The following is a 14610-nucleotide window of genomic DNA, read 5'->3' as shown; positions in this document are numbered from 1 at the left end:
GAAAGTTACTGTTCCATAACCAGGTTGTAATAAATTTGGAGGTCTGGTCTGGGATCATAACAGCAGCCAACCAATAGAGAACACTTTCATGCCACCTACCCAGAGAGAGTGGAATGTTTACAATTGGGTCCAGGAACATAAATAAAAAAGTCAATTTTATTGGTTGCAGTACATACAGCTGATCAGAGATAATCTCATTCACATGTGTCTATCATATTAAATATGGAACTACTGTGTTTAATAAATGTCTCAAATTTCTGACAACAATATTATAATGTTACTGAAACAGGAAAGTTCTGTTCCAGCTGGGGCTTTCACACTCACAGAATGAACTCACAACAGAAATTTTCAATGCTTTCTAACTGGACAGTGACTTGTAAAAGCAAATGCATGCTTTATTTTTAATTTCATATTATAGACACTAGATCTTCACACAATAATTATGTCAACGTACTCCTGCATTAATGTTTCCTGAGCAGATCTTACAAAAGATATTTTTCCACACTTCCACATCGGCACATTAGGAAAGAGAATTAATATCCAATCACTAGTGTACAGTTTTGCATATCACTCTATACATTTAAGGTTTTGCTCTTGTGCAAGAAAATTGTAAACACCTTGTTTATAATGCAGTCTGATTTTGTTAGTAGGAAAGTAAAAACAATAGCCAAAAAAACTCAATAGCTATGAGAATGACTGCCTCACCCAATTTTCTGTATGTATATCACAGTAATTTTACTAGAATATGGTGGTAACGCACCTCCCTTATAACTCTTCAAAGTACTGGCAGGAAGGGAGGAGATAAGGGAGACCATGCATTTGAAACAAACTTTAAAGAGTTATGCTTGCTGTGCTTCCTGTATTGAGCATGCTTACAGCACACAATCATACATAGTTATTCAAATAATGTGTCATAAATGTTCTCCTCAAAACTTCAGAGTTAAAAAAGGGTAATAAGGAGTGAAAACGTGCTGACAGTTATTGATAAAACTGCTGCCCTACCGATATGAGATAACTGGGCTGACAAGGTTGAAGCTGTCTGGCTGTTGGTGACTGCTGTCACATTGACCACCACTTGATGGTAACAAGAAAGTTAACAGCTTTAAGTTGATCTATCAACAAGGTACATTCAGTCAACATTCTAAATTTGTACTATTTAAACTGGCAAACAAGAGCAGAAACACACATTCATTCAGTTTATGTCTGCTCCCCAAAATTCCCTCAGGTACAATTTGACCATTTAACCAACCTGAAGATGACAGCTCCAATCTTTAACACTCAGGATTTGGCATTACCAATACTCAGGATTTGGCATTACCAATACTCAGGATTTGGCATTACCAATAAGATCCGCATCTATTGCCCATCCTTAATTCCATTTGAAGAAGTGAATCAACTTCTTGAATACAACTGATGGCTTGCTACGCCATTTCATAGGCAGTTGAGAGCTAACCACATTTGCAAGAGTCACACATATAGACCCGATCAGATAAGAACAGCAGATTTCCCTCCCTAAAGGATATTAGGTTTTGTGAAAATCTGGTACTTTCATGGTCACCATTAATGTTACAGGCTTTCGGTTCCAGATTTTAATTAACCAACAGATTGAATTACAATTCTCCAGCTGCCACAGTGGTATTTGAACTCATGCCTCCAGATTATTAATGCAGGCCACTGGGCTACTAATCAAGTAACATTACCACTATACTGCAATACTCCATAACACAAGCTATTGCTTCTTGTTGTGCAACGGATTAGGAATCAAGCTGGACACAGTTGGATAGCTACATTATTAAAGAGGCGTTAATCAATGGATGTGTCACAAACATGTAATTTCTTCTCCATTTCTGCCAGTTCAACTTATTCAATTTAGCACACTTCATAACTCCTCCAGAATCATTTCCCTGACTATATCATAACAGTCACTTCAAAAAAATGTTGACATTTGTCATTTTATGCAATAGGATTAGGGAAATTAATTGAAATAAGTTGTGAAGAACACAATTATCTGAGGAAGGATGTTCTTGTGATAGAGGGAGCGCAACGAAGGTTTACCAGACTGATTCCTGGGATGGCGGGACTGACATATGAGGAGAGATTGAGTCGGTTATGGTTATATTCACTGGAGTTCAGAAGAATAAGGGGGGAATCTCATAGAAACCTATAAAATTCTAACAGGACTAGACAGGGTAGATGCAGGAAGGATGTTCCTGTTGGTGGGGGAGTCCAGAACCAGGGGTCACAGTCTGAGGATAAGGGGTAGACCATTTAGAACTGAGATGAGGAGAAATTTCTTCACCCAGAGAGTGTTGAGCCTGTGGAATTCAGTACCACAGAAAGTATTTGAGGCCAAAACATTGTATGTTTTCAAGGAGGAGTTTGATATAGCCCTGGTGGCAAAAGGGATGAAAGGATATGGGGACAAAATGGGAATAGGCTATTGAGTTGGATGATCATAATGAATAATAATAGGCTTAGTTGTAGGAGACAGAGGGTGAGGACAGAAGGATGCTTTAGTGACTGAAAGCCAGTGTCCAGTGGCATACCACAGGGATCTGTGCTGGGTCCCCTATTATTCGTCATTTGTATAAACGACATAGATGACAATGCGTGGGGTAGGATTAGTAAGTTTGCAGATGACACAAAGATTGGCCGGGTGGTTAACAGTGAGATTGAGTGTCTTGGGCTACAGATGGTCAAATGGGCAGATAAATGGCAGATGGAATTTAACCCTGAAATGTGTGGGGTGATACACTTTGGAAGGAATAATTTGACAAGGAAGTATTCAATGAATGGCATGACACTAGGAAGTTCTGAGGAACAAAGGAACCTTGGCATGTGTGTTCATAGATCTCTGAAGGCAGAGGGGCATGTGGGTGGGGTAGTGAAAAAGGCATTTGGGACACTTGCCTTTATCAATCGAGGCATAGATTACAAAAGTAGGGAAGTCACGTTGGATTGTAAAGAACCTTGGTGAGGCCACAACTGGAGTACTGTGTGAAGTTCTGGTCACATTATAGGAGGGGATTGCACTGGAGGGGGTGCAGAGGAGATTCACCAGGATGTCGCCTGGAATGAAACATTTAAGTTATGAAGAGAGGCTGGATAGACTTGGGTTGTTTTCGTTGGAGCAGAGAAGACTGAGGGGCGACCTGATTGAGGTGTTCAAGATTATGAGGGGCATAGACATGGTGGACAGGGAGCAGCTGTTTCCCTTAGTTGAAGGGTCAGTCACGAGGGGACACAAGTTCAAGGTGAAGGGCAGGAGGTTTAGGGGGAATGTGAGGAAAAACTTTTTTTACCCAGAGGGTGATGACGGTCTGGCATGCGCTGCCTGGGAGGGTGGTGGAGGCAGGTTGCCTCACGTCCTTTAAAAAGTACCTGGATGAGCACTTGGTATGTCGTAATATTCAAGGCTATGGCCAAGTGCTGGTAAATGGAATTAGGTAGGTAGGTCAGGTGTTTCTCACGTGTCTGTGCAGACTCGATGGGCCGAAGGGCCTCTTCTGCACTGTGTGATTCTGTGAATGGCGAAGCAGGCTCGAAAGGCTGAATGACCTCTCCTGCTCCTACTTTCTATGTTTCTATGTAATACGGCCATGGTTAATCTGTGGCCTCAACTCCATTTTCCCAACCACTCCCCATTTCCATGGATTCTCTGAGCAGCCAAAAATTTGTCTCAGAAGTCACAATGATATCACGAATTATTAAACAGAATTCTATCTACTCCCTCATATCATCAGGCCCCCAACTATTCTCACAATAATGGCATCACCACCTATTGTTTAAGATGCCAATCATTCAGTTATAATGCAGTGCATTAGTGCCACAAATGTATGCCATAGATTGCTAGGGTAGTTATCACCATGGTCATTTGCACATTAAGCTACTGATCTCAGTTGTGCTGCTATGTGGAGGCCCCTGAGTGCAGGCCAGACTCAAACAGAAGAAAAGTTATCCTAGGCCACTCTCACCCACCCCTAGCAGCTGGTTTCAGATTGATAACACAAGAGACATGGGAACTGGTCACATATTCCTAGGCAATCATAGTATATTGCACAAGCAGGACCAAAAAAGTTGGGGGAGGGGGGGAAATCTTGGCTGTTTAAAAACAGAGTAAATACACCCCAAAACATTTTCATATTTTTAAAAAACGGGATCCTGATAATAGGATTCATATGAATGTAGGTTGTCCAATGCCTGGTCCAGAACCTGAATTCAGTCTTCTTCCCAATTTAATTTGGCCGTAATAAAAACTGTCTTGTAGCTAATAAACCCCACTTCCCCCAATCAGCACAGAACCACGGGTAAATTGGTTGAGTGCAACTCACGAAGGGGAATTGCAATGTCTGTCGATTATTAAGCCAGGTCCTAACTGGAGTGAGGCATGTGTGGTGCCAATTACATTCTGTCTGCCAGCAGAACTGTCTGATGTATTTTATTCCACAATGCTACGAGCAAGCCAACTAGCACTGACACAGAGCATCTCCAGAAGTAAGTGCTTTTTATTAATATTTTGCAGCTCACTTTTATTGAACTCTGTGCAGAGAGAATTGTCATTAATGCTTGGCCAGCCCAACTCAGAATGACTCGCTAACTCAAAGCAACCCTCAAGAGCAAACATGAAGGATGGTTGAGCTTGAAGACTTCAACACTGCTGCCCCATCCATAGAAGGCTAAACAGGAGAATTTCATTCATATCTCATCCACCAGGATACAATTGGGTGCCCAATGCACAGACACATTGCAATTGAATCTAACTCACCAACCCAAATCCCAATATAGCTGCCTTGCCCCATCCACAGTTGCAGATGGCAATTAGAGAATAAGGAAGAGAAAAAGGTGAAAAATAGTAAAAGAATAAAGTGAAGGGAGAGACAAAGTAAAATAGCATAAAAATACAAAAATGAATCAATGAACGATTCAGCAGACAAGACAGGCACTTGCATAATTGGAATTGAGAGACAGATTGAAGTGAAAGAAGTGAAAGACAAACATAAAGAGGTGAAAAACACAGATATAAATGAAAAAGTAGAAAGAAACATGCAGAAACAGGGGTGAAAGAGGAAGTCCATACAGTTTACCAGGACCAGATGGATTGTTTCCGAGGCTGCTGAAGGAAGTCAGGGAGGAGATAGCACATGCTCTGAGGATGATTTTCCAATCTTCACTAGATACAGGGGAGGTACTGCAGGACTGGAGAAATGCAAACGTAGTTCCATTGTTTAAAAAGGGATCAAAGGAAATGCCAAACAATTATAGGCCAGTTAATCTTACATCGGTGGTGAGCAAATTAGTAGAATCAATCCTGAGAGATAGGATTAACTGTCATGTGGAAAGGCATGGACTAGTCAGGGATGCTCAGCATGGATTTGTTAAAGGAAGGTCTTGCCTCACAAATTTGATTGAATTATTTGAGGAAGTGACCAGGAGGGTTGATGAAGGTAGTGCAGTGGATGTTGTGTACATGGATTTTAGCAAGGCCGTTGACAAGGTTCCACATGGCAGATTGGTCAGGAAAGTAAAATCTCATGGGATTCAGGGTAATGTGGCAAACTGGATAAAAGGTTGGCTTTGAAACAAAGGGTAATGGTCAATGGATGCCCTTGTGAATGGAAAGTTGTCCCGTGGTGTTCCACAGGGCTCGGTGTTGGGACCCTTGCTGTTTGTGTTATATATTAACGATTTGGACGTGAACGTGGGGGGCACGATTGGGAAATTTGCAGATGACACAAAGATTGGCCGAGTAGTGGATAGTGTAGAGGATAGCCATAATCTCCAAAATGATATAGATGGGTTGGTGGAGTGGGCGGTAAAGTGGCAGATGGATTTTAACATAGAGAAGTGTGAGGTCATACATTTAGGGAGGTCAAACAGTTACAGGGATTACAAAATAAATGGGAATATACTAAGAGGGGCAGATGAAGTGAGAGATCTTGGCGTACAAGTACACAGGTCCATGAACACAGCAGTTCAAGTAGACAAGGTTGTAAAGAAGGCAAATGGAATGCTCTCCTTCATTGGCAGTGGCATAGAATATAAAAGTAAGGATATAATGTTGGAATTGTATAAAACACTGGTGAGGCCACAACTGAGTATTGTGTGCAGTTCTGGTCACCACATTTCAGGAAGGACGTAACAGCTCTGGAGAGAATGCAGAGGAGGTTTACAAGAATGTTGTCAGGGTTAAAAAAGTATAGCTACGAGGAGAGATTGGATAGGTTGAGGTTATTTTCCCTGGAACAAAGAAGGCTGAGAGGTGACTTGATTGAGGTGTACAAAATTATATGGGGAATAGATAGAGTGGACAGGATAAAATTGTTTCCCTAGATAGAGAATTCTAGAACCAGGGGACTTAGATTCAAGATAAGATGCAGAAGGTGTAGGGGGGACATGAGGAAGAACTTTTTTACGTAGAGGGTAGTGGGTGTCTGAAATTCACTGCCCAAGTTGGTGGTAGAGGCAGAAACTTTAAACTCTTTTAAAAAGTACCTGGATCTTCATCTAAAGTGCTGTAAGCTGCAGGGCTATGGGCCGGGTGCAGGAAGGTGGGATTAGAAAGGGCACCAGGGTGTCCTCAGGCTGGCATGGACAAGATGGGCCAAATGGCCTCCTTCTATGCTGTAACTTTTTTATGGGTCTATGTTTGATTTAATCACACACATCTTACAATATGCAAAAATCCAGCCCAATGCCCCACTACTGCAGTACCAAACAAATAGGAAACTCTGAGCTTTACCAATCTCCTGAATGGTGTAAGCTGTCGTAAATTACTGAACTAAACCACCATTTCTCTGGACTTTCCAATGTTAAAGTGAAAAATATTCTACCCAAATATTTTAAATTGACAAAATAATATTGTCTTCAGTGAAACAAGAGTAGGGTATTTGGTAGAATAAATTCACCAGTTAATACTTTCCTTCCTTTATTTCACAAATATTGACCCCTGGTATCCTTCAACTTAGTTATAAGCCTCTCATTTGCTTTCCCCTGTTCTTTGCTCTTTCTAAGGTATTGATTGCTGTATGAACTATTGGCTAGGATTCTACCCTCAGCAGCGAAGGAACAGCTTTGGTATCCACTGTGCATATGGTTGCCTGGAAACTTTCTGTGGGTTCATCAATGAGGATTTCTACTAATTCATCAGGCGGAATCATCCCAGGTTTGCACTAAATGCGGCAGTGGGCAAGTAAAATGGCGTTTTACCCGCTGGCCGCGATGGCTGGTTTTCACACCGTATCATCCTAAACCTGCCACATTAATTATGCATTGCTGGGAAGCACACCGTTTCAATGGCAGGCAGGCTCCGATTCGCCTGCTACGCCATCACCTCACCATTTCATCACACCAGGCACCACAGTTAAAGTACAGCTGCGCTCAGTGCTTCCAGCCCAGGGCTGCAGCAAAGATGAAATGGTCCAGAAAGGCAAGAAGACTGCAGCCCTCGAGCACCTTTTGAATGCCACTGATGCCCTCTACCCCCACTCTGGCTGCAGGAGGTGATGGCAGAGGTGGTCAGTGCCACTGCTGCACACAAAAGGTTAGCCATCCAGTGCAGAAAACTGATGAATGATCCCATCTGTGCCACTAGAGTAAGGCAACCATCTTATCACTCTAAATTCACACACTCACAAGCCCATCACAACTTCACTGGCATCTCACTCACTGCCAGCTTAAGGGACATCACCACCCATTCTCACACACAAACCCTCACATGTCCATCTGGCCTCATCCCCTCTGGAGACTGCCTCCTCAGCCCCAATCATATTGAGACCACTTGCACAGATCAACGTGCCCCCCCCACCCCCAACACACACCCTGTGATACCCTCCTTCCCCAGTACAGCCTTGCCCTGCAGCTCTTTCCCTTACCTGAGGCCACTTCTCCCCCTTCCCCCAGCAAGACCTTGCCCTGCAGCTGTTGCAAAGCCACCCACATATGGCTGACCTGGTAGATAGAGTCCTACCCCTGAGCCCCCCTAAAAGTGATGTGGTGCTGTCTGTGAAGCCTGGTGCTGATGACTGAGTGCTGACCGAAGCAAAGTAGGCAAACAAACCTTGAAATCCTGAGCAAAGCACAGCCCACCAAATGCACACCTTATATATGCTGTTGTGAAACACACTGGCGTGTTTTCCCGCCGACGTGGGTGGACGATCCAGTGGGAGGGTGGGGGATAAGTCCAGCGGGCAGGCCTTATAATGATATGCTGACATATTACAATGAGGTTCCCGATGTTCGATGGTAGAGAATGCGGCCCACTATCGGCGTGGAGAGCATATGATCGCAAACGGGTCTCACGACATTGTGAAAGTGATTTTTGGCCTTCTTGCCATATTGTCCGTTCATGCCACCGAACACACCTGATGCCGGCTGGCATGGAAAATCCCAGCTATTGTCTGTTTCAGTTTGGCTCCATTGGTGATCTGTGGTGTTGGAATAGAACAAACAACAGCAAGGCTCTTCAACCAATCAAACTGAAGAATTCTCACTGCAACACTAAACTCTAAGCCAGTAAGTAAAAAGCAGAAAATATAAATTTTATTTGAAATATGCACAGGGAGTGAAACAAGTATTAAGAAACATAGATGGGATTTAGAGAAAGATAAAGTAAAAATATTGAAATTTTTTTTAAAGAAAATCTTTAACATTCTTTGAAAGAATGAAACTCCACACTCATAATATTATTTTTTTCAGGACCAGAGGGGTTTGTCAGCAATAATTATTATATCGGTAAAAACTCCCTTACTCCTGAACGCTCTAGCCCTAACTGTTTCAGCTGTTTGTTTAGTACAGGGCTAGTGGCTAAATACTCCAAGTTCTTGCTATTACAGTGATTTCAGTGCTGTGTTGATCGGCAATGACTGCAATACTGCACCCTATAGAGGAGCATGCTATCTCTGACAACAACTTCTGCATTTCCATGTTTAACCACGCGATTGTGAAGGCCAGAAGTTGCAGTCAGATTTACCTTGTAAATAATGGCAAGCACTGACAGCCCATTATTATTAAAGTTAAATTCAGACCATTATAACAAGATGTTCACATGCTTTACATCATTTGTACTGGCACAGCAAATAGAAAAAGAGATGAAAGGGGCATGAAGTTGCCACTGTTTGTCAAGCACAAAACTATATAGGGTATGGCTAGAAGGAAAGTAAAAATACAGATAAAGTTGTATTTCTGAGCGCTGAAATTGCAATATTGCCCCAAATGCACTGGCAGCGGTGAGCAATGACCTTTTAGAAATTTTCCAAGGCTACCTCTCTTACTAGATATCCATTCATTGTAATAGATATCAATTATTAGGACTCAGATGTTGGGAATTAAGCCGAGCAACCAACAATTCAAAGAAAGGAAAAATGCAACCAATGTCTGTTTCCACCAAAACAAATTGAACTTCGATTTATCTTCAAAACAGAAAAGCAGCTTTTAAGAGTCCAACTGCAACAGGCAAGACCACTGGTTTAATGATTCACCCATTTTTTAAAGACATGTGAAGCACCATGGGTGGGACAAGAGCTCGACAAAACAATGAGAACTGTAACAAGGGACCTCATTAGCCAAATGTTTCCTTCATATGGGAGGCAAATGCTGGCCAGCAACAGAGGCTGCCTTTGTCACTTTTTTTTCTGCTATGAATTGTGGTGTCATATTGACTCCAATTTCTATCTGTCTGATGTCCCTGTGTACTCACTTCCCCCCCAACCACTCCCTCCCCCATGCACCCCCACCCCCACGACTCCCTCCCACCACTCCCCACTCCCTCCTGTACACCCCACTCCCACTCCCCAGCACTCCTCCAAGACTCCCTCTCCCCAGCACTCCTCCACCACTCCCCCTCCCCAGCACTCCCCCCACCCCAACACTCCTCCCCCACCCTTCACCCCCTTCCCCACCCCTCCCCCCACCCCTCCCTCCTCCACCCGCCACCCCCTCCCCACCACTCCCTCCCCCCCTCCACCACTCCCTCCCCCCTCCCCTTCCCTCCCCCCTCCTCCCCCACCACTCCCTCCCCCCTCCTCCCCCACCACTCCCTCCCCCCTCCTCCCCCACCACTGCCTCCCCCACCACTCTCTCCCCCACCAATGGTACCTTGAAATTCGCTCATTAAAATATTAGTAACCTATGCCTCCAAATCATGACGTGTAGCACTAAGTAGAAAAAGTAAATGGTGACTACAACATAAATTGAACACTAAAAGTTCAATTATGTGTTCAATTTATGTTGTAGACATTTCTGGGCACTGTTTTCAAAAACTGAGAAACCATAACCTTGGTGGTTTGCAGAAAAGAGCTTTAATTTAGAAAGCAACTTTCACAAGCCAACAAAATATTTTGAAGTTTAGTCACTGTTGTAATGTAGGGAAAGTCAGCAACCAAAATGCAAAGTCCTACTTCATCAGTGATGCATTCTGCATAGTAATGCCGTTTGCCAACCAATCAGCTTTCTCTTCGCATACAGTATAAATTGCTGTCTTCCCCTTACATTGGCATTCTTGCAAGTGTCCTGATGAGTGCAAGACGAAAAGTTTAAACAGCAATTAGATAACTAACCAGCTAAGTAATCCATTTTGGTGATGTTGATTGAGGGATAAATACTGGCCAGGACAATAGGAAAACTCCCTTTCTCTTCTTCAGAAAGTGCCTTGAGATCTTTTGCAACCTGAGACAGTAGATAAGGCCTCATTATAATGTCTCATATGAAAACCTCCAATAGTACAGCAACTGCATGGTGCTGCAATAAGTGTCAATTTGCATTATGTGTTCAAGTCTCTAGGAGTGAGGCTCAAATCTTCATGCATTTGTTATTTCCAATTTGACTACTTGGCTAGCCTCTCATTTCCACCCTCCATATATGTGAGTTCATCCAAAACTCTGATGCTGGTATCCTAACTCGCTTTAATTCCCTTTCATCAGCACATCTGTGTCCAATGACCTACACTGGTTCTTGATGCCTGAAAGTCTCAGTTTTAAAAATTACATCCTTGTATTCAATTTCCTCCATGGCCTCAACCCTTCTTATCTTTGTAACCTCCTCCAGCTCAAGAACTCTGAGAATTTGGCATTCTTCCAATTCTGACCCCTTGTATGTCTCCAACCTCCTTTGTCCCACCAATGGTGGTTGTCCTCAGCTGTCTAGGGCACCAAGTTCCAGAATTCCCTGCCGAGACCTGTTTGTATCTCTACCTCCCTCTTTTCCTCAAGGCACACTTTAAAACCACTGCTTTCATTAAGCATTTGGTCACATCAAAACAACCTGTGATCTAAACCATAACGATTATTTTACTGCATCCTTCTGTTGTGATGCAAATTATCTTGAAGAGAATTATTGAGGGCACTCACATTTATATGCAACAGACTATTAAAATAATCCAGACTGACACCTCAGTCCAGTACTGAGGGAGTGTTGCACTGTCAGAGGGATGTTAAATTGAGGCTCCGTCTGCTGCCTCACATGTCATGTAAAAGATTCCATGGCACTATCTGAAGAAGAGCAAGGGAATTATCCCAGTATCCTGGCCAACATTAATTATTCAACCAACATCATGTAAAAGTCAATTTTCAGGGCCACTGTCTAGCAGTAATATTAAGACTTATCACGCCTTTAAAAAAGGTACCGAGACCAAAATGGGCAAGCCCCAATTTCTGTATCTACCATACAAGTACAGGAACTTGTACGGTTCAAAACATTGGAATAAGTAGCCAGAATGTAAGATACCATTTCCTGCAGCCTATGGGGAAGCAACACAACTCAGGCAGCAACTTCCAGATGTTTGCATTTCATTGTTACCTGAAGTTGCTGCTCGATTTGCGCATGAATAATTTCCTCCCTCCCGTTTGCCTCACCGTCATTTTTACAGTAAAAGCCGAACTATAAATCTACCTGAGTGGCCCAAATACAGCTACACTGGAGGCCAAGTATAAAAGAGTTAAGTCGAGCTTTTAGTGACCAGCCGTTGCAAGGAATGACGGAAAATGAATAATACGTTTATTTCTTCAGACCCTGCTTCCTTAACCGAATGAGTCAGTATTATGGCAACCACGGACAGGAACTCATACAACAATTGGATACGCTGCAGCTAAAATTACAGGAAACATATCTCAAAAGAGGTAGAGTACCCCTTTGTAAAAGGAGTTTTCAGACAGGCCAGATTCTGGAACCACTAGTAAAAGTCCATGTAGAGACGCAAAGGCAAAGTGACACCCAACGGATATTAACTGTAGCAGCGTAACCTCTATCAATGCTGCTTACAAAATTTCCCAAACGTGAATTCCCGAGTTCAGAAAAAAAATGAATGAGAATTGAACATTAAATCTGAAGTGGCTCGGGCTATATGACATCGCGTGCCCCACTCCGTGAAAAACACTTGCAGCTAATTGTAAGACACCGAAGTCTAGAGGCACCGCCCCATTACAGAGACGCAGCACAAGTCACTCGAACACCCTCTCACAAGCCCAATTCTCGATTCGTTTACAAAGTCAGTCTTATCGAAATCAAATCAATCGCTTCTGACGGCGATGCTCCTTTGACACACAAGCGATGACTGTGAAGTAATTTAGAGAAAGATTAAGGCACGTTGCTGTATAACACGAGGCTTCTGTTGAAACACCAAGACGTGTGCCAACAGCCCAATGAACATTAAAACAACAGCTCCACTCCCGCCGGCCCAGGGTTGATTTGTGAGCTCTGCATCCGACCTGATGCAGAAGTGTCCTCTCCCTCCCGTCTTAGTCCCAATATTGTGTAGCCTTTCCGCCTACGCTTGTTTTATTAGATTCTAACCAAACCCCAAAGACGATTTGTCTTATTCAGCTTGTGCCAAAATTAAAATAACTTCACTTGCGTTTTTTAAAAAAATAATTTCTGATCGCAGTAGACAAGACAAGCAAGCGTGGTAACGCCAACACGCTGGTTAAAACTTGCAACTAGGTAAGAAACAACGAGTTGGGGGATTGGAAGTCTTTCATGCTGGGGGGGGGGGGGGGCGAAGGTAGATGGGCCGAAACGTCGTCCTCACCCACTTGCAGTTTGTGGAAACTGTCATCTTATTTCCATATAATTTCCTTTCCCTACATGGGAAGGATGCTCAGTAAGGGATCAATACTGAAGCAAGGGAGCGACTACACTCAAAATGACATTACTAGTGTGGGTGAGATAGTGAAAAATCAAAGATAAAAATGTGTAATACTTATTTTCAAATTTAACATGTGGAATGCCAAAGGAAATGGCAGAGCTTTCCGACAGAGCATAATGTCCAGCCATCTGCAGTGGCTCCACACCCGCTCTATCGCTCCCAGAGCGTCCCTCCCGCCCCCCCACCCACCCCCCCCGAAACATCGTGGCGGAAGCTTTTTTGGTGTGTTTTTCAGTTTTTACATCCAGTTCCTCCGGTCCTTATTGCGTAACGTGCATTTTTTAAAAAAAATGTACAACACAATCACAGAACAATTGGGCAGCCTGTATCCCATTGCACATCCCGAGGCACGGTACCTGCATTCATTCATTCATTGTATTGCTGGATTTTTGCAAAAAAATAAATAAAACAAATGACAGACGGCTCCAGCGTGGAAGGAACAGGTGAGTTTCACAGGAGGAAAGACGATAAAGGTGGGTGACGGTGCTTACCGTGTGCATGGGTCGCCGTGTGCGCTGCTGTTGTGATCTGGCGCTGGTTTAACACAAGACTAAAGTCAGCGGAACTCAGAAGGAACGAGCGCCGGTGCTGAGGCTGCTGCTACCGCCCCGGGTCCTTCTCCCGCAGCGCAGGCGCCGCTTTCACACTGTCTCACTCACACCAACCAGCCTCCACCAAGCAGTATTCAAATAACTCTCCTACCCACGGGAGGCAAGCACGCCGGCAGTCGTTTGTTCTGGGATTTGTAGTCTTTGCAAACCAGATCTAGCGGCGTTCACTAGTATGTTACACGCCAAGGCTGAAGGACCTAATTTGAAGATTTTCATGTCATGATCCTATATTGTTCAAGTAGGCTTTAAAAGCATCACTTTTAAAATTTCAACCTTTAACACATGGCAAAGCTTCGCCATGGCATTAAAATGCGGTGGGGAATTTAGAGTACTGAGCCTCCTTACTTACAGAACACATAACACGGAGTATTTTTTTTAACCATGTACAAGTGTGTGGCAGCATTTATCATGAAGCAAAAAAGCACCATGTAGGAGATTATTTTTGCCCGGAGTTCGAACAGTGATAAATAATCACGGACCAAGACAACCATTTAATCGCTTATCGCGTGGTGGGCTGCAGTAACTTGAAGTAAAAGTGAACGCCAGATATTTCAAGCATAGGAAAATAGGACTAAGGAGCAGGTGTAGGTCATTCGGCCCTTTGAGCCTGCTCCACCATTCAATAAGGTCATGGCTGATCTGTTTACGGTCTCAACTCCATTTTCCTGTCTGCCTCCCACCCCCCAATAACCCTTGACTCCCTTGTCATTCAAAAATCTATCCAACTCTGTACTGAATAAATTCAATGACCCAGTCTCCACTGCTTTCTGGGGAAGAGAATTCCACATTCTAGCAACCTGCTGAGAAACCCCTCCTCATCTCCGTCTTAAAAGGGAGACTTCTTATTCTTAAACTGTGGCCCCT

At 43.4% G+C, this 14610-nt stretch overlaps 1 protein-coding gene across 3 annotated transcripts in view; it reads right to left on the bottom strand.

Moving 5' to 3' along the window:
* Positions 1 to 13777, bottom strand: part of si:dkey-97m3.1 (fatty acyl-CoA reductase 1) — a 217917-nt gene extending 204140 nt beyond the window's left edge. The window contains exon 1 of one of the 3 annotated variants that reach the window (XM_041216378.1): positions 13627 to 13777. The gene's annotated coding sequence lies outside the window, so the exon portion shown is untranslated. Of the gene's footprint in view, positions 1 to 8056; positions 8309 to 13626 lie in introns of those variants that run through there. The other 2 variants (XM_041216374.1, XM_041216377.1) reach the window with 2 other exon arrangements.
* Between the last annotated feature and the right edge of the window lie 833 nt (positions 13778 to 14610).

This window comes from Carcharodon carcharias, chromosome 21 (genome assembly GCF_017639515.1).
Source record: "Carcharodon carcharias isolate sCarCar2 chromosome 21, sCarCar2.pri, whole genome shotgun sequence".
Lineage (NCBI taxonomy): Eukaryota > Metazoa > Chordata > Chondrichthyes > Lamniformes > Lamnidae > Carcharodon > Carcharodon carcharias.
This window is presented reverse-complemented; position numbering and strand designations above follow the sequence as displayed.